We start from the raw sequence: 18215 nt of genomic DNA, 5'->3' as shown, positions 1-18215 counted from the left end.
CAATAGGATAAACCTGAACTTGAATTGACTTGAATTGGCACAAGGAAATTGGGATGGATGGTTTCATCCTATCTATAACCATTTTTTAAAACCTTCATAGGCATTCATATTTTGTTAAGCAAAATATTCATTTGTTACATAAAACATTATGCTTCATGCTTTTTTCTTTCTATTTATTTATTTATTTTATTATTATTTTTTTTACATTTATTTTTTGAGAGACAGAGCACAAGTTGGGGAGGGGCAGAGAGAGAAGGAGACACAGAATCCAAAGCAGGCTCCAGGCTCCGAGCTGTCAACACAGAGCCTGATGCGGGGCTCGAACTCACAAACTGTGAGATCATGACCTGAGCTGAAGTCGGATGCTTAACCGACTGAGCCACCCTGGCGCCCCTCTTGTTTTTTCATTTTTTAAAAGTTTGTTTGTTTGTTTTGAAAAAGAGAGTGAGAATGAGAGAGCATGTGGGAAGAGCAGAGAGGGGGTTAGAGAGGGCATCCCTGCTGTCAGGGCAGAGCCCTATGTGGAGCTCGAACTCAGGAACCAACAGATCAAGCCCTGAGCCAAAATCAAGAGTCAGACACTTAGCCAAATAGCCATCTAGGCACCCCTGTTTTTTCATTTAATTGAATATCCTGGAACTTCTTTCATATTAATATTGTTTTGGCTACCTACATAGAACCCCAACATTTTATGTACTCATTTGTTGATAGATGGACATTGGGTTATTTCTAATCTTTTACCATTACAAACAACACTATAATGAATAATCTTGTCTAGTCAAGTCAATGTAATATTGCTAGATATTGTCAAATTCTCCTCCAAAAGAGCTGTAGCATTTGGTTTCTCATGAAGGCAATATAACAGAACACCTGTTCCCTTACAACATTACCAAAGGCTTATGTTGTCAAACTTTTGCTGCTATTGTTACCAAAGTTTTGGATTTTTGTTAATTTGATAGGTAAGAAATGGTATATTTTTAAAATTTCACTATCTCTTATTACCAGTGAGATTGAGCATCTATTCATATGCTTAAGGATGATTTATATTTATTTTTGTGTGCATTGTTTGTTCATATCTTTTGCCCATTTTGCTACTAGATTATTGGTATTTTTGTTCATTATTTAGAAGCTTAAAAATATATTAGGTATATAACCCCAACATCTGTGTTATAAATTTTAATTTTGTTTCACAGCTGATCATTTGTATTTTAACTTTCTTTGTTATTTTTTACCCTGAAAAGTTTTTTATTTTATGTTGTCAACTCTATCAGTGTTTGTTTCTAGATTTTGAGTCATAATCAGGATTTCCCTGTACTCCCAGATAATACTTGTATGGTTTTATTTGTTTATCTACATCTAGCTGTCTAATACATTTGGAATTCACCCTGGCTTATGTATGAACTATGGATCCAGTTTTTTCTTTTTCAAATAACTACCACTATTTATTTAAATATTATTTATAAAGGCATAAAGCTATTTAAAAGGCTCTCTCCCACTGATTTAAGATGCCACCTTTATCATATGCACTTTGCTTTATTTCTGGGTTTTCTCTGCTATGCCATCCATCTCTGTGTCTGTTCGTGCATCAAAACCACACTGTTTTGGGGCACCTGGCTGGCCCAGTCAGTAGCGCATATGACTCTTGGTGTTGTGAGTTTGAGCCTCATGTTGGGTGGAAAGATTACTTAAAAATAAAATCTTTAAAAAAATTGGAGAAAACCACATTGTTGTATTTATAGAGGCCTTGTACATATCTTAATATCTATTAAGGCTCGGCATCCATCTGTCGTTCTTCTACCCAGAGTATATTAATTTCAAGTGTACACGTGTACACATTACAGTTGATAAAAGGATTCTTTTCTTCCCTTTCGACGTGCAAGAGACTTCCCACACAGGCTTAGCTCTTGAAAACTGATTCTTGGGGTGCCTGGGTGGCTCAGTCTGTTGAGCGGCCGACTTCGGCTCAGATCACGATCTCGCAGTCCGTGAGTTCGAGCCCCACGTCGAGCTCTGTGCTGACAGCTCAGAGCCTGGAGCCTGCTTCCGATTCTGTGTCTCCCTCTCTCTAACCCTCCCCTGTTCATGCTCTGTCTCTCTCTGTCTCAAAAATAAACGTTAAAAAAAAAAAAAAAGAAAACTGATTCTCTCGAAAGTTATTTATATATTAAACACAAAGAATGCTGACTTCATTAATTAGGCTACTTTTTGTTTTCCGTGAGTTTTTTTGTTTTTCGTTTTTTGTGGTTTTTTGCCCTAAAGTACAGAAACAGACCATTGACAATATTAAGTTTTTGTGTAAATGAAATGCTCTATTTTATATTCTGGATTTGGCATTAGCCTGTACTTTTAGAATAATGCGCAGCAAAAACAAGCGGGCCTAACTATTGTTCTATAATTTCACATAAATGGAATCATACAGTATCACATAGTGGTTTAAAATGCATTTTAGAAAATTATTAAATGATGTGTAATATAATAGACTCTTAAACCTTAAAAGTAAAATTATCCTTTTTTTTTTTTTTTTTTTTGCAAGCAAAAAGAGGTTTATTTGGGAATAGCAGAGAATTGCAATTTGGGACATGCAAGCTACAGCAAAACCATAGGCAAGTGTGGAGAACAAAGGAGAGGAACACTCTTGTCTGGAGGACAGGGAGGTGTTGGGGGTACTCTTGTAAACAAAAAGTCTGCTGGAGTAAACTAAGAGTTGAAAATGCAGTGGCTTCTCACTGGCTGAGTTGAGACAGTCTCTCATTATCTGGGCCATTGCTGGGGGAGAAGAAAACCTTCCTCCTTCTGGGGTAGCAAAGTATAGGCTTCTTCTTATGGGGATTGCCATGGGCTGTAAGGAGTGGTTTGGTGTGAGAGCTCTCCTTTCTGGCCTCCTGACTAAAATGTGAAGTTTTCTTTTATTAATTTTCACACTCCTTTAAGAAATTTTAACTTTGAGCCGTGTTTGATGTGCATTTAAAAATTGAATTCATGGCCAATGTTAAATTATAAGAAAAAATGAGTAACTTTCACCAATGAAGAAAAAACATAGCAACCATCACCTTTTTCATTTTTGAACACTTTTTTTTAAGTTTATTTATTTATTTATTTTGAGAGAGAAAGACAAAGCACATAAGTAGGGGAGGGGCAGAGAGAGAGGGAGAGAGAGAGAATCCCCATTAGGCTCCATGCTATCAAAGCCTCCCACACGGGCCCAATCCCATAAATTGTGAGATCATGACCTCAGCCAAAATCAAGTTGGACACAGGGGCACCTGGGTAGCTCAGTTGGTTAAGTGTCAGACTTTGTCTCAGGTCATGGTTCATGGGCTCGAGCCCCGAGTTGGCTCTATGCTGACAGCTCAGAGCCTGGAGCCTGCTTTGGATTCTGCGTCTTCCTCTCTCCATCCCTCCCCAGTTCACACTCTGTGTGTCTCTCTCTCAAAAATAAACATTAAAAAGAAAAAAAAAAGTTGGATGCTTCACTGACCGAGCCACCGTGGTGCCCCTCTTTGAACACTTTAAACAAGTGAGATACTCAATATGTCTCATGGAACACTGGAATTCAGTGATGCACTGTTTTGATAATGTTGATTTGGAAACACTAGATTCTTTCTGTTACTGAGGCCACTTTCGGTACTTAATGAAAGTATTATATGCAAAACAAAACAAACAAACAAACAAAAAAACACAGGATGCCTGCGTGGCTCAGTCAGTTAAGCGTCCAACTCTTGATTTCACCTCAGGTCATGATCTCAAAGTCTTGAGATACGGCTCCATGCTGGACAAAGAGCCTGCTTGGGATTCTCTCTCTCCTCTCTCTCTCTCTCCTTCTGCCCCTCTCCTCACAATCTTTCTCTCTCTCTCAAAAAAAACAAAAACAAAAACAAAATTATATGTTCCAAGACGAGGCTGGGAAGCCTGCTGAAAAACTGCTTACCAACAAAAACTTGTTGAAAGATAAATGCCACACTATTTCAGAGATACCACATCTCACCCAGGTGAGAGAAAAGCCTAAGAGAACTGCAAAAGAAGGTGGGACCTGTTAGGTAAGAGGCAGCACCTGCAAAACCCAGGAAAACAAGATTAGACAGCTATGCACTTGATACTTGGAACACAACCTTGAGCCTTAAGATAGGCTCTGCCACCCTGTAGATCACATGTTTCTTCTGTAATTCTCCTTTATTTGCCTTATGAATTCCTTGAACTCTGACTTTGAATTCACGGCCACAGTTCTAGTACTAACTTCACTGGGTCTTGGCCTCTCCCTTTTGGGGCATCCACGCTTTTTGTTATGACTGTGCCTTTTTTTATTTAAAAAATTTTTTTAATGTTTATTTTTGAGAGAGGGAAGGAGAGAGAAACAGAGTGCAGGTGGGGGGAGGGCAGAGAGAGAGAGAAGATCTAGAAACCAAAGCAGGCTCCAGGCTCTGGGCTGTCAGTGCAGGGCTTAACATGGGGCTTGAACCCCAGACTGCAAGATCATGATCTGAGCCAAAGTCGGAGACTTAACCAAGTGAGCCAGCCCAGCACCCATAGCTGTGACTTTTGTAGCTCAGATCAGATCTAGGTGTACTCATTGGCTACCACACAGATTTCTCTTTTGCTTCATACCAGCATGTTACTTTCTAATATTAAAGAACATATATGTGCTAAGAGTTCAACCAAAATACTAGTATAGGAAATTGGGGTTTTTTAGTTATTTTTGTTCATTTGTTTTGAGAGACAGAGTGTAGGAGCGGCTGAGAAAGAGAGGGAGAGAGAGAATCCCAAGCAGGCTCCATGCCGTTAGCATGGAGTCTGATGCTCAATTTCACAAACCATGAGATCATGACCTAAGTTGAAACCAAGAGTCAGATGCTTAACCTACTGAGCTACCTAGGTACCCCATTTTTAGTTATTTTTAGGTATGGTCAAATTATATTCCTAGTTCAGGAAGACATGAATAAAGTTAGAGTACAGCACAAAGTGCCTTGGGTGAAAATAAATGACTTTAGGTCCCTACCCTATGTTATCGTGTTTTTGTTTTAATTTTTATTTACTTACTTTTTATTGAGGCGTAGTTGGTGCACAGTGTTACATTAGTTTCAAGTGTACAAATAGTGATTTGACAACTTTGTACATTAAGCTCTGCTCCCCACAAGTGTAGCTACCATCTGTCACCATACAGTGCTATTAAAATACCATTGACTATATTTCCTATGCTGTATCATTCGTCCTTTTGTAACATGTTCATTCGATAACTGGAAGCCTGTACCTACCACTCCCCTTCCCCCATTTTTGCCCGTCCCTCCGTCCTCCTCCCTTCTGGTAACCATCAGTTTGTTCTATGTGTTTATGAGTCTGTTGTTGATTTTTTTTGTCTGTTTGTTTGATTTTTAGATTCCACATATAAGTGAAATCATATGGTATTTGTCTTTCTCTGACTTATTTTACTTAGCATAATAACATCTAGGTCCAACCATGTTGCAATTCATTTTTATGGCTAATATTCCGTTGTGTATATGTAGTACTCTTCTTCATCCATTCACCTACCAGTAAACACTTGGGTTGCTTCTATATTGTGCCTATTGTAAATAATGCTGCAATAAACATAGGGGTGCACGTGTCTTTTTGAATTAGTGTTTTCATTTTCTTTGATCCGGTAAGTGGGATTACTGGATCATATAGTATTTCTAATTTTAATTTTTTTAGTAACCTCCATACTGTTTCCAACAGTGGCTGCATCAATTTACATTCCCAGCAACAGTGCATGAAGGTTCCCTTTTCTCCACGTCCTTGCCAATATTTGTTATTTCTTGTCTTTTTTTTTTTAATTTACTTATTGTCTTTATTTATTTATTTTGAGAGAGAGAGAGAGAGAGAGAGATGCACGTGCAAGCAGGAGAGGGGCAGAGAGAGAGGGAGAGAGAGACATAATGTGACGTGGGGCTTGATCTCATGAACCATGAGATCATAACCTGAGCCGAAATCAAGAGTCAAATGCTTAACTGACTGAGCCACACAGGTGCCCCTTTTGTCTTTTTTTTTTTTAAACACCTTGCTCTTTTTTTTTTTTTTAATTTTTTTTGAATGTTTATTATTTATTTTTGAGAGACAGACACAGAGCATGAGGAAGGGAGGGGCAGAGAGAGAGGGAGACACAGAAGCTGAAGCAGGCTCCAGGCTCTGAGCTGTCAGCACACAGCCCGACGTGGGGCTCGAACTCACGAACTATGAGATCATGACCTCAGCTGAAGTCGAACACTTAACCAACTGAACTACTCAGGTGCCCCTTGTCTTTTTGATAGTAGCCATTCTGACTAGTGGGAAGTGATATCTCATTGTGGTTTTCATTTCCATTTCCCTCATGATTAGTGATGTTCAGCATCTTTTCTTGTGTCTTGGCCATTTGTATGTCTTCTTTGGAAAAATGTCTCTTCAAGTCCTCTGCCCATTTTTAAACTGGATTATTTGTTTTTTAGGTGTTGAGTTGTATAAGTTCTTTATATATTTTGAATATTAACCCCTTATCAGTTATATTATTTATATATCTTCTCCCATTCACTAGGTTGCCTTTTTGTTGATGGCTTCCTTTGCTGGGTAAGATCTTTTTATTTTGGTGTAGTCCCACTAGTTTGTTTTTGCTTTCGTCTCCCTTGCCTCAGGAGACGTATCTAGAAAAATGTTGCTAAGGGAAACATGTCCAGGAGATTATTGTCTGTGTTTTCTTCTAGGAGCTTTCTGGTTTCAGGTCTCACACATAGATCTTTCGCCCATTTTGAGTTTATTTTTGTATATTTTGTGAGGAAGCTAACCAGTTTCATTCTTTTGCGTGTAGCTCTCCAGTTTTCCCAGCACTGTTTATTGAAGAAACTTTTCTTTTCTCCATTTATATTCTTGCCTCCTTTGCTTATAGATCAATTGACATATAGATGTGGGCTCTCTATTCTGTTTCATTGAGCTATGCATCTATTTTTGTGTCAGTTTCATACTGTTCTGATTACTACAGCTTTGTAGTATGTTTTGAAATCTGGGATTGTGATACTTCCAGCTTTGTTCTTCTTTCTCAAGATTGTTTTGGCTCTTTGAAGTCTTTTGTGGTTCCATACAAATTTTAAGATTGTCTGTTCTAGTTTTGTGAAAAATACTATTGGTATTTTGTTAGGGATTGCATTGAATCTGTATATTGCTTTGGGTAGTATGGACATTTTAACAATATTAATTCTTCCAACCATGGTTTATTTTTCCATTTATTTGTGTTTTCTTCAATGTCTTTCATCACTGTTTTACAGTTTGCAGAGTGCGGGTCTTTAATCTTCCTGGTTAAGTTAATTCCTTGGTATTTTATTCTTTTTGATGCAACTGTAAAGGGAATTGTTTTCTTAATTTCTCTTTCTGCTTTATCATTATTAGTGTATAGAAATGCAACAGATTTCTATGTGTTAATTTTGTATCCTACAGTAAACACTTATTTTCAAATCCTTACTGACAAATATGATTTTCCATTTTATGGAAAATTTCCATTTTCCATTTCCTTTTAAAATATTCAGAGTATTTAAGAAAACAATGCATATTACTTAGATACATCATGGTTTCCATCAAATCCAACCATTTTAAGTGTTGCATTTGATTTAATACATATGCCAGAATTGATATGTCAAGGAACATAGGCTTTTTTTTACTTGGTTTTATTTTGCTTAATGATGTTTGATTGGCTCTGATGTTTATAATTGTTACCCAACAAGTACTTAAGGACACTGAAGACTAAAGTCATATGTGCCTATTCAGAGTTCACTTTTAAAGCTGATTTATTGATTTAGAAAGTAATAAGTAACAAAACTGAGTTTAATTTATCCATGTGACAAATAGCCCAGGGGCTAATTCCAAAATGATTCCAGTCACAATTTTCTGTTAGTAATTAGTAGCTGCTTACTTAGAGTGAATTTTCTTCAAAGATGGTCATTAAATATCCTTGTCTTTCCTTTCAACGCACTGTAATCTGTTACATATATCAAATATGAGTCATGGAATAATAACATTCAGGAACAAGTTCAATTACCTTTTTTTCCAAAATAAAGCTATGTTAGGTAATTGTTTTTTATTTAAGTTTTTTTTTTCATAGCTATACCTTTTTTTCTAAATTAACCTTTAAAAGAAAAGGATTCTCTTTTGTGATACCCATTGGACTATTATTTTTAGAAATGATAATTGGTCTCACATTGCTAGACCAAATTGCTTATTATTTAAAATTCCCTTCAGTTGTCATAAAAGCAGGTTTGGGAATTGCATTATGAAGTTATTTTGCTTTTGTATTTGTATATGAGCCCCAGACAAAGCAAGGGGCCTGCTTTCATTTAAACGATTTTTAAAGTCACTCATGGGCATAGTTCACCTTCCTTATCCAAGAAAGAACTTTTGAGTTTGTTTGTAGTATATGTCCTATATATCTTCTGCCTTTTAAAAATATCTTTTACAAAAATTTTTTAAGTGTATTTATTTTGATGATGAGGTTTAGTGGGGTTCATGGGGTCCAGAGCTGATGACCAAGATAGAATTCTTGAAGACATCTTTGATGCAAAAAGGTGATTTTATTGAAGCATGGGAACAGGATCCATGGGCAGGAAGAGCTGCCCCAGACCTTGAGGAGAGACTGCTTATATACTATGGAGTTGGTGGGAGGTCAAGTCCAGGGGAAGTTTCCAGTGAGATTTTCATATGCTAAAGAAGACGCACAGGATAGTGGAGCTCTAGCTATTGTCAAGTGATAGTTGTTTTCCCTCTAGCAAAGCATTAGCATTAAGACAGTAGGGAGTTCCTGGAGAAAAGTTTTACTCTGCCAGCCTCAAGTATTTGTCAGTGGGCTACAGGTTACAAGGAAATTTAATTCTATCTGCCATTTCCTTCTGCCTTTGATTCCCACATCACTATGGAGGAGTGATGGAGACTTACGTCCTGCAGGTCTATGATCTCTATCAGTTAACCATTTGTTTTTTCCCTTTCCTGTGTTCTTGGGCAGCCAGGAGTCCCCAAGGAATATCACACATATCTCATCTAGGTGGGGGGTGGGGGGGTGGGGTGGGAATGTCAGCTTGCCTTTTGTTCCCTCATCACTGAGAAAGAGAGAGAACATGAGCAGGGGAGGGGCAGAGAGAGAGAATCCCAAGCAGGCTCCACACTGTCAGCACAGAGCCCAGCATGTGGTTCGATCTCACCAACAATGAGATTGTGATCTGAGTCCAAATCAATAGTCAGACGCTTAACCAACTGAGCCCCCCAAGCGCCCCTAAAAAGACGTCTTAAAAGGGTATCCTGCTCCAGTACAATGAGCACACTTTGCACTCAGATTTTGGTTTCTAATTATCATTCTCCAATAAGAGAATAGGGAGCCAGACTCCTTGGAGAAACAAACAGCTGGTTCTAACACTGAGGCAGGAAATAAAGAAGATAAGCCTGGAACATACTATAGTGCCAAAAGATAAGGAAGTGCTAAAAAAAAAAAAAAAAGATACCCATATTGATTGATGTGTGAGTGTCCTGGTGGCTAAAAATAAGCAACAAAATAAAGTAATACTGGATCATAACTAACAGTATAAAATAAGTATTCATGAGTCTACACTGATATAAATATTTGATTAAATAAGTTAATTAGTGGAAGAGAAGAGACAGATCTCCAAGGCAGAATTCAAAATAACTATGTAAATGGTCTGCCCTCGAGAAGCCGGAGCAGAACTGCACCCTGTGTAGGTTTGGGCTGCTCATGGTCACTTCCCTCTAAATGGTGTGGTGGCAGGTGGGGGAGAGTAACTTTGCAGTGGAGAAATCTTACACTATTTCAGCCAGGTGGTCAAGGTCAGCATCAGAAGCCATAAATCTTGTTGGTCGTGTGTAGCTTTGATTTAATTTGACGAAAATAGCACTTTACCTCTGTAGCCTTCCTCCCAATAGCCCATAACCTGACTCTTATTGTGAGAAGAACATTAGACAAATTCTAAAAGTGGGGTGTTCTACAAAATACCTGCCTAGTACTACTCAAAACTGTCAAAGTCATTAAAAACTAGTAAAATTGAGAAACTACCACAGCCAGGAGGAGCCTAAAGAGACATAATGGCTAAACACAGTGTGACATCCTAAAAGGGATCTTGGAACAGGAAAAGGATATTAGGTAAATACTATAGAAATCTGAAAAAAGTATGGACTTTATTTAATAATAATGTATCAATATTGGTTCATTAATTTTAACAAAAGTACCATACTATATACGATGCTAATAATAGGGGACACTAAGTGTAGGGGTATTATACTCTGTACTGTCTTTTCAATTTTTCCATAAAACTGTTCTGAAAAAGTCTGTTAAGAGAAAGCGACTCTGGGAAGAGTGTGTCTCAACCAGCACTTGGATTCAGCTGCTTCATTTCCAACATGGAAGAAACTTACATCAATTCCCTGGACCCTGAGAAGCTATTATAATTCCCCTATGATAAAAACCACCAGATCAGGGCCTGCAGTGCAGAAATAATCTTCCTGTGCAGAAATAATCATCTTGATGTCGCAAACAAATTGGCTACTTGTCCCTTCAGAAATAATCATCTTACCAAGTGCAGAAATAATCATCCTGATGTCGCAAACAAATTGGCTACTTGTCCCTTCAATGCTCGCCACTGGTTCCTCGGGCCGAAATCAGCCACTATATATCAAGCTGTGACGATAAAAGTCATATTGAGCAGGATGTTGTCAACCAAACCAGGAACCTTGGACAAGAGACTCTGGCCGAGAGCACCTGGCAGTGCCCCTCCTTGTGATGAAGACTGGGATAAAGATCTGTGGGAACAGACCAGCACCCCATTTGTCTGGGGCACAGCCAACTACTGTGGCAGCAACAGCCCTGCAAGCAACATAGTTATGGAATATAAGAGTAACCTGGCTTCAGGCATGTGTATTCCCAAGTCTCTGCTGTATGTTCTGCCATGGAAAAACAATGGAAATGAACAGTAACTAAATATCTATTTCATCAAATGCCAGACCCTAGAATACTCTTGCTTCTCCCTGCTACCAATGGGTTCTTCATTTTTTTCCCTCCTAATCTAATTATAGAAAGGTAAATTGTGACTTTCAAACTGACAAGTACCTTTTTCTGTTTTCCTCCCTGCTTTGACTTTAATTCATTTGATGCAGGAAAGAACCCTGAAACTCAGAACTATTTCAAATAAAGCATCAACATAGATTAAAAAAAAAAGTCTGTTAAAAAATAGGTTACAGAGGAAAATAGCATGGACAATATGATCTTATGTAAATTTTATTCATGCATCTAATTCTCAAAATAAAGAGACTTTATTCATGTCAACATAAAGAAACCTTAGGATTTTTGTTGGACATACACTAAATTTACAGATACATTTTTGGAGTGTTGATATAGCTTTTTTTTTTAAGTTTATTTATTTGTTTTGAGAGAGAGAGAAAGAATGCATGCAGGAGAGGGGCAGAGAGAGAGGGAGAGAGAGAATTCCAAGTAGGCTCCACACTGTCAGTGCAGAGCCCAATGCGGGGCTCAATCCCATGAACCATGAGATCATGACCTGAGTCAAAATCAAGAGTTGGATGCTTAATCGACCGAGCCACCCAGATGCCCCAGAGTGTTAATATAGTTTTAATGTTGAATCTTCCTACCCATAAGAATGGTATTGCTTTCTACTTAATATCTTTCTGTCTTTAATGTCTTTCAATAAAGATTTATTGTTAAAACAAAAAAAAATTATCCCTCCCACCCCACCTCCTCCGCTCCCCCTCCTGTTTCCCGCTTCCCCTCCTCCTCTTCCTCCTCTTCGTAACCATCCTCCTTCTCTCCCTGCTCCTAGCCACGGTTATGCTTTTGACCCAAGTGACAGCCTACTGTATTCCTAAGGCAAAGTACCAGTGGCGGGGAGAGGGACTGACTTCTCTCTGTAGCCTTATGCCTCTCCTTCTCAAAGTCCTTCCACAAAGATGTCTCAGGCCCTCTGGTGTGCCAGCAAGTCGGAGACACGGCTGGGTGCTAGCACCAAGGGCTACCTAGCCTGGTGGGCTGGGACCCCGGCAGCATTCCTGGTTGTTGAGGAAGTTGCATGTTAAAGTGGCGTCACCTTTGACCACCTTCCCTATCGTCTCAAGGTCATGCATTCACACTTTCTCCAGCGTGGTTTTACAGTCGCGCAATGTATTCCTTTAACCTTAATGAGAAGGTGACACTTTCGAGCATGTAATTACAGAAAGAGGTGTCCTTCCTTTTCTCCCCATCCCCTGCTCACTAGACCAAAAAGAAAAAAAAAAAAATTAAGTTTAAAATGTTTATCAGTGAATTAAACAAATGACAGTAGTTTTGTTGATATTGTAAAATTTGGAGAGATCAGATGAGATTCTGCTGTTGAATGAATTAATTATAGTTAATTAGTGCATCTTTAGTTCAAGATGTCTTGATTCTTAGACCATGCATTCCATATATACTATATGACTCCCTAAAGAGTTTTGTCTAGTGGAACACTTCTTAATTCTTTTTTAAAAAGTCAGTGTAGCAGTGTCCAAATTGGATTACTAGTCAGCCAAGGAATACTTTCTAAAAAACTAATAGCTAATGCTTATATAACATCTGTATATGTCGAGTACTTTCCATATATTAATTTGGTCCTTACAACAAACCTAAGGAGTATGAGAATGTTATTATCCTTCATCTGTTTGACAGATGTTTCCTTGAGGAAACATCTGAGAGTTTAAATGACCTCCCTAAGGTTAGACAACTAGTCTGAAAGAAAGCTGGGACTCAAGCCTGGTAGTCTGGTTTTCAAGTCCATGCTCTGTGACCTGTTCTGCTGTACTACTTCTTGTATGTTATGCATTATATGTTACTCGGCTTCTTGTGAAGACGAAGGCAAAGCTGGTGTCCTTCTAAAATCGTATAACACAGTAGCTTTCATTTGTAGCCATTATAACTGTCACTTTTAAGCTAGTATATGATGTTGGACTTAATAGTTATTTACAACTATTAATTTTTCATGATCTCTGTAGATAATTGGGCTTGGGCATAAAGCTGTATTCTGTGAACTCCAAATTTTCTCTTGGATTTAGCCAGACCATCTGAGAACTGCATACTTAGACTACATTGTTATGGCCCTTCCTAATGTTGTCTCTGCCCTACTAGGCAATATGTGTTGAGTCTGCACTGAAAGGCATCATATCGCTATGACAACTCGTGAGAGGACAAATGGTGGTGGGATTTTTATGTTTATGAAAACAGGGCATGAGTTCTAAAAGATTAAGGAAAGCTGCTCTAGACAACGCATGTCCCTGTTTCTCAGTTTCAGTCACTATTTGTGGCCTTTTTGGCCTCTATGCTGACAGCTGAGAGCCTGGAGCCTGTTTTGGATTCTGTGTCTCCCCCTCTCTCTCTGCCCCTTCCCCACTCGCGCTCTCTGTCTCTCAAAAATAAATAAAAGTTAAAAAAATCGGGGTGCCTGGGTGGCTCGATCGGTTGAGCGTCCGACTTCGGCTCAGGTCATGATCTCACAGCTCGTGAGTTAGAGCCCCGCGTCAGGCTCTGTGCTGACGGCTCAGAGCCTAGAGCCTGCTTCGGATTCTGTGTCTCCCTCTCTCTCTCTGCCCCTTCCCTGCTCATGCTCTGTCTCTCTCTGTCAAAAATAAATAAACATTTTTTAAAAATTTTTTAAAAATTTAAAAAATAAGCTATTTCCTCAAGACGGGCATTGCACTTAAGTATGCAGCAAGTATTTTTTGCATGTTTCCCAGTTCATCACACAGAATATTAAAAAGTCATGTATTCAAGGATCTCTACTTAATGAAACTAATAATTTTTATTTGCTCCATTAAACATTGTCTTAAGTGAAATGAGCCTTTAAAAACAAACTAAAACTGTATTTGGTGGTGAAGAACACAATGACTACTGATAACAGTTTGGTACCACTGCCTTGATTCAAGCTAAGTTGCCAAATGTTCTGCTCATCATTACTTTTGTGTCATCAGTGCCGACGTCAGACCTGTGAAACAAACGAACGAAGTCTTATGAAAATTACTTTGACTGTATGATTCCTCTGAAAGGATCCTGGAGACTCCACAAAGTTCTTAGACTGTTCTTTGGGAACTGCTATTCAAATCTATCCTTTTTTTAAAATCTGAAATATATTCAGTTTTTTAAAGAAAACTCCTAAGGAAGCAACAATTTTGCACGTCTAAGTACGTCATTTAAGGTGAAAGTACTGTGTTGAATTTTAGGAAAATATAGAAAAGAAGGACCTTTGATATCAACTACTATTAACACATATGTATTTTCCTCTAAAATATAATTTAAAAACTAAAATTACTATTTACATACAGTAAATTCAAACAACATAAGAAAGTATATATATGAAATGTCTCCCTTCTTTATACCACCCATACCTCTCTCTAAAGTTGAATATTCCTCATACATACTTCCAATAAAGACATTTTATTTTATAAAAGTATAATAAACAGAATCCAAGATACCTTTAATTTTTTTAATGTTTATTTGTTTACTTTTGAGAGAGAGAGAGAGAGAGAGCACAAGCAGGGGAGAGGCAGAGAAAGAGAGAGAGAGAGAGAGAGAGAGAATCCGAAGCAAGCTCCAGGCTCTGAGCTGTCAGCACAGAGCCCAATGTGGGGCTCAAACCCACAAACTGTGAAATCATGACCTGAGCCAAGGTCAGACACTTAACCAACTAACTGTGCCACCCAAGTACTCCTGAATCCAAGATACCTTTAGAATAATTTTACTTTTACTTAGAGTAGAAGGCATCTTTTAATAATTTTTTTTTCATTTAGGGAAAACAGGTGAATGATAAGTCTCAAAGAGCTTTTTTTCCTCCTTTTGTCAGTACTGGAAAGTTCTAATTTTTTAGAGTTAAAAAGAGTCTGTCTCCAACAAGCTTTAGAAATCAGTAACTTTAGTTAACCATCATTAACAAAAGATTGATGTGTACCACTTAATATATCAAAATATGTTTTAAGTGCAGTGGCTAAAGATCCAAGTTTGAAAACAGATCAGTATGGCCCAATGTTAGTGATGAAGAGGAAGGGTGGAGGGAGATGAGTGGGAGAGGTGGGTAAGGACTAGGTCTTGGAGGCCAGGAAGGGAATTTGGATTGTACCCTAAGTATAATGGAAACCAACTGGAGAGGATGCATTGGTGATATCCAAATTACATTTTTTAAATGACCATTCTGGATACCTCTGCACAAAAGACAGACTTTAGGGTGTGAAGAGAGGAGACAGGGGATCAGTTAGAAGGTGGTTGTGGTAGTTGAAGTAACAGATGATAGTAGAGTAGACTAGGATTATTGACATTAGTGGAGATGGTGAGGCTCAGATTCAGAAAATATTTTGCATGTAAGTTGTCAGAGTGTGGTTTGAACTGGATGTAAGATATAAGGAAAGAAGGGAATTAATGCTAGACCTATGAGTTGTATGACTGAGGTGGGGTGGATTTACAAACCCTATCACTAAGGGGGTCTAGCAACAAAAGACCAGGGTATTAGGGGGATCTTCAGTGTGAATATTGAAATTGTCAACAATGACAGTGGGTCTAGGGGTGGAAATGAAGTGGTGATCCAGGTATTGAAGTTATTGGTTACTGAGGAAGAAGTATGCCTGAGTGTTCAGAAGCTAATAGCCAAAAGGAGGGATAACAGATAGCAAAATTCAGTAACATGCATTTTAAAGGTCTAGAGTTTCTGAGGGAGAATGGAAGATAGAGTTTAAAATCCATCAAAATACAGTGCTTCTAGGTCTAGTCAAAATTTGATGGGGACTTGGTCTAGAGTGATAGCAGAGGAGATGAACAAATGTGGCCTAACTGGAAAAACAATTGGATTAACTTGACCATACTTGGTGACACCTTGGGAGTGGGAATTGAGAAATGAGAGCCAAAGTAGCCTCTGGGTTTCTGGCTTGTGTGACTGGATAAATTGTGACAGAGACCAAGATAGAGAATGCCTATAATAATGCCCAGGTATGTTGGGGAAGATGACTGGGACAGTTGAGTTTGAGGAGCATATAAGGTTTTCAAGTGGAGATGCCTTATAGGAAGTTGGATACAAGAGATTCTGGGGAAAACGAGATGGAAGAGGGAATGGGGGAGAGGTCAAGAGCCAGAGTGCAAGAAAAAGCAAAAGAAAATATGATTCATCACATTTTCATACCCTTAAAGCAAATGTGACTTCTGGTTCAAACACAGCGGTCTATTTTCACACGTGCTCTCCCTTGTACTTTTTAAACTCCAGTAAAATGAAATAAAAGAATACAACTGGAAATGAACTTTAACAACAAAGAGAAAGAGAAATTGGAGAAATACCTAAAAGGAAGATGGAGAATCTTGCTGTTTAGTAAACAGATTGGAAGCAACACCAAAACAATTTGCAGAAAAAGGGGTTATGGCAGGGTGAGGAGTGACTTTCCTAACTAAACCCCCCAGTGAATCTTCAGGCTCAGCTTTGACTTTTGTGGCATGTAAGAATGAGAAATAGATGTGAAAATAGAAAGGTTATTTAAAGATGTGTCTAAAGAACAGCTGTATGATTTGATACCCTACCCCCTCTCTCATTCTTCATATACAACATTCAGAATAACCCAGGTTAAAAAAAAAATGGAGAGATTCTCTCTAGAGAAATTGAAGGAATTAAGTTGAAAGGACTACAATCACTGGTGTGTGGTTGGCACCCCAGAGTCAAGAGCCCCTCATTCAGGTATTGCAGGAGAGGAAATGTCTCCAGCCTAAAAACCAGATCTGTGAACAAAGTACAGCAAGTACCTTGAAGGAAAGAACACGGTACAGCAGCAGACCAGCTGACCATGGAGGAAATCTTTAGGAAATAAATCTTTAAGAAAACTGATGGCTATATTTTGGAGGAATTTGAGAAAACATATTATATTGTATTATTATATTATAAAAAACAGAACAAGAAAGCATTTGCAAATTTAAAATTTGATTAGAAAAATTGTAAATTAAGAGGGGTTGGAAATAACATTGGAATGTCATAGAAATATAGAGCAAACAGACAGATGGGAAATATGACAGGGAAAAATAGATACTCCAGAAAAGAATCAAAAATAGGAGGAAAGAAGCTGTCAAAGAAATAATAGAAGAAAACTTCCCAAGGCTGAGAAAAAAACATGCATCGTTAGACTGGAAGAATCTACAGAATGCAGAACAAGATGAATGAGAAAACACCTACATCTAAACACAGCCTCCTATGTCTTCCAATTGCCAAGTTAAATAATATTCTGAAAGATCTCAGAAATAACAATAGAGTGTATGTACAAGGAATAAGAATTACACTGCAAGGGTACCTGGCTGGCTCAGTTGGCAAAGCATGCGACTCTTGATCTCAAGGTTGTGAGTTCAAGCCCCACTTTGGGCATGGAGCCTACTTAAAATAAAATAAATCATGTGAGTAGAAAACCAGAGTCAAGAAAAGAAGAATCACACTGCCATCAGACTTCTCATTACTGTCACCAGACCAATGTCTTAAGTACACAGTAGGAAAATTATTTTGAACTGACAAATTATTGATCAAGAATGTGAATGTAAAATTAAAAACATTTTTGGACAGCAAGAACTCTTAAGTGTACTTTGCACACACCACATTTGGTGTGGTATCAGAGAAAATAAGGCAAAAGACCAAGAAAGAGAAAAACATGGGTTGAAGGAAATACTGGCTTTAACCAGGAGGTGATTTAAGGACAGTTATAAGATGAAAACTACACAGGAGGCTGTTCTGTGGTCAGTCAGGAAAGGCTCAGTGAGGAACAAAGTTCATTATAAATCACAGGTCTCAGAGAGGGGGTCACTGCATGCCATCCAGGGTCATAGGGGAAGCACCAGCTTTTTATCAAGTGGCAAAAGCCAGGAACAGGAGGAAAATCTGGGCCAGAATCTTCAGTGGGGTTTCCACTGGAAAGTAAAGGCGGGGCGGGGCAAACAGTTTAGAACTGGCCAGTTTGAATAATTCCCGTGGGCTCTAGGCCCTAGAGACACTCGCTAGTTGCTTAGCACCAGGTCTGGCTTCATTAAGCGAGTGCCTCCTGGGGTGCTTGGGTGATAGAGGAGGTGTGGCTCAGGGTTTGGTCAATTTGCATATCAAAAGTGTCCTTCTGGCTGAGCCCACCGCTGGCTTTAAGAATTGACTAGCCCAGGAAGGAGCAGTCTCTCCCCAGCCAGAAAGATGTCGAAACATCATAATATACAGA

General features: G+C 38.5%; 1 protein-coding gene and 1 pseudogene across 4 annotated transcripts in view; both read left to right on the top strand.

The window, feature by feature from the left end:
• TWSG1 (twisted gastrulation BMP signaling modulator 1) overlaps positions 1–18215 on the top strand; it is a 72509-nt gene that overhangs the window by 43103 nt on the left and 11191 nt on the right. The window lies entirely within an intron of this gene.
• LOC122203568 lies at positions 10293–11145 on the top strand (annotated as a pseudogene).

This window comes from Panthera leo, chromosome D3, assembly GCF_018350215.1.
Source record: "Panthera leo isolate Ple1 chromosome D3, P.leo_Ple1_pat1.1, whole genome shotgun sequence".
NCBI classification, from domain to species: Eukaryota; Metazoa; Chordata; class Mammalia; order Carnivora; family Felidae; genus Panthera; species Panthera leo.
Note: the sequence above shows the minus strand (reverse complement) of the source record. Positions and strands in the feature narration are given on the sequence as shown.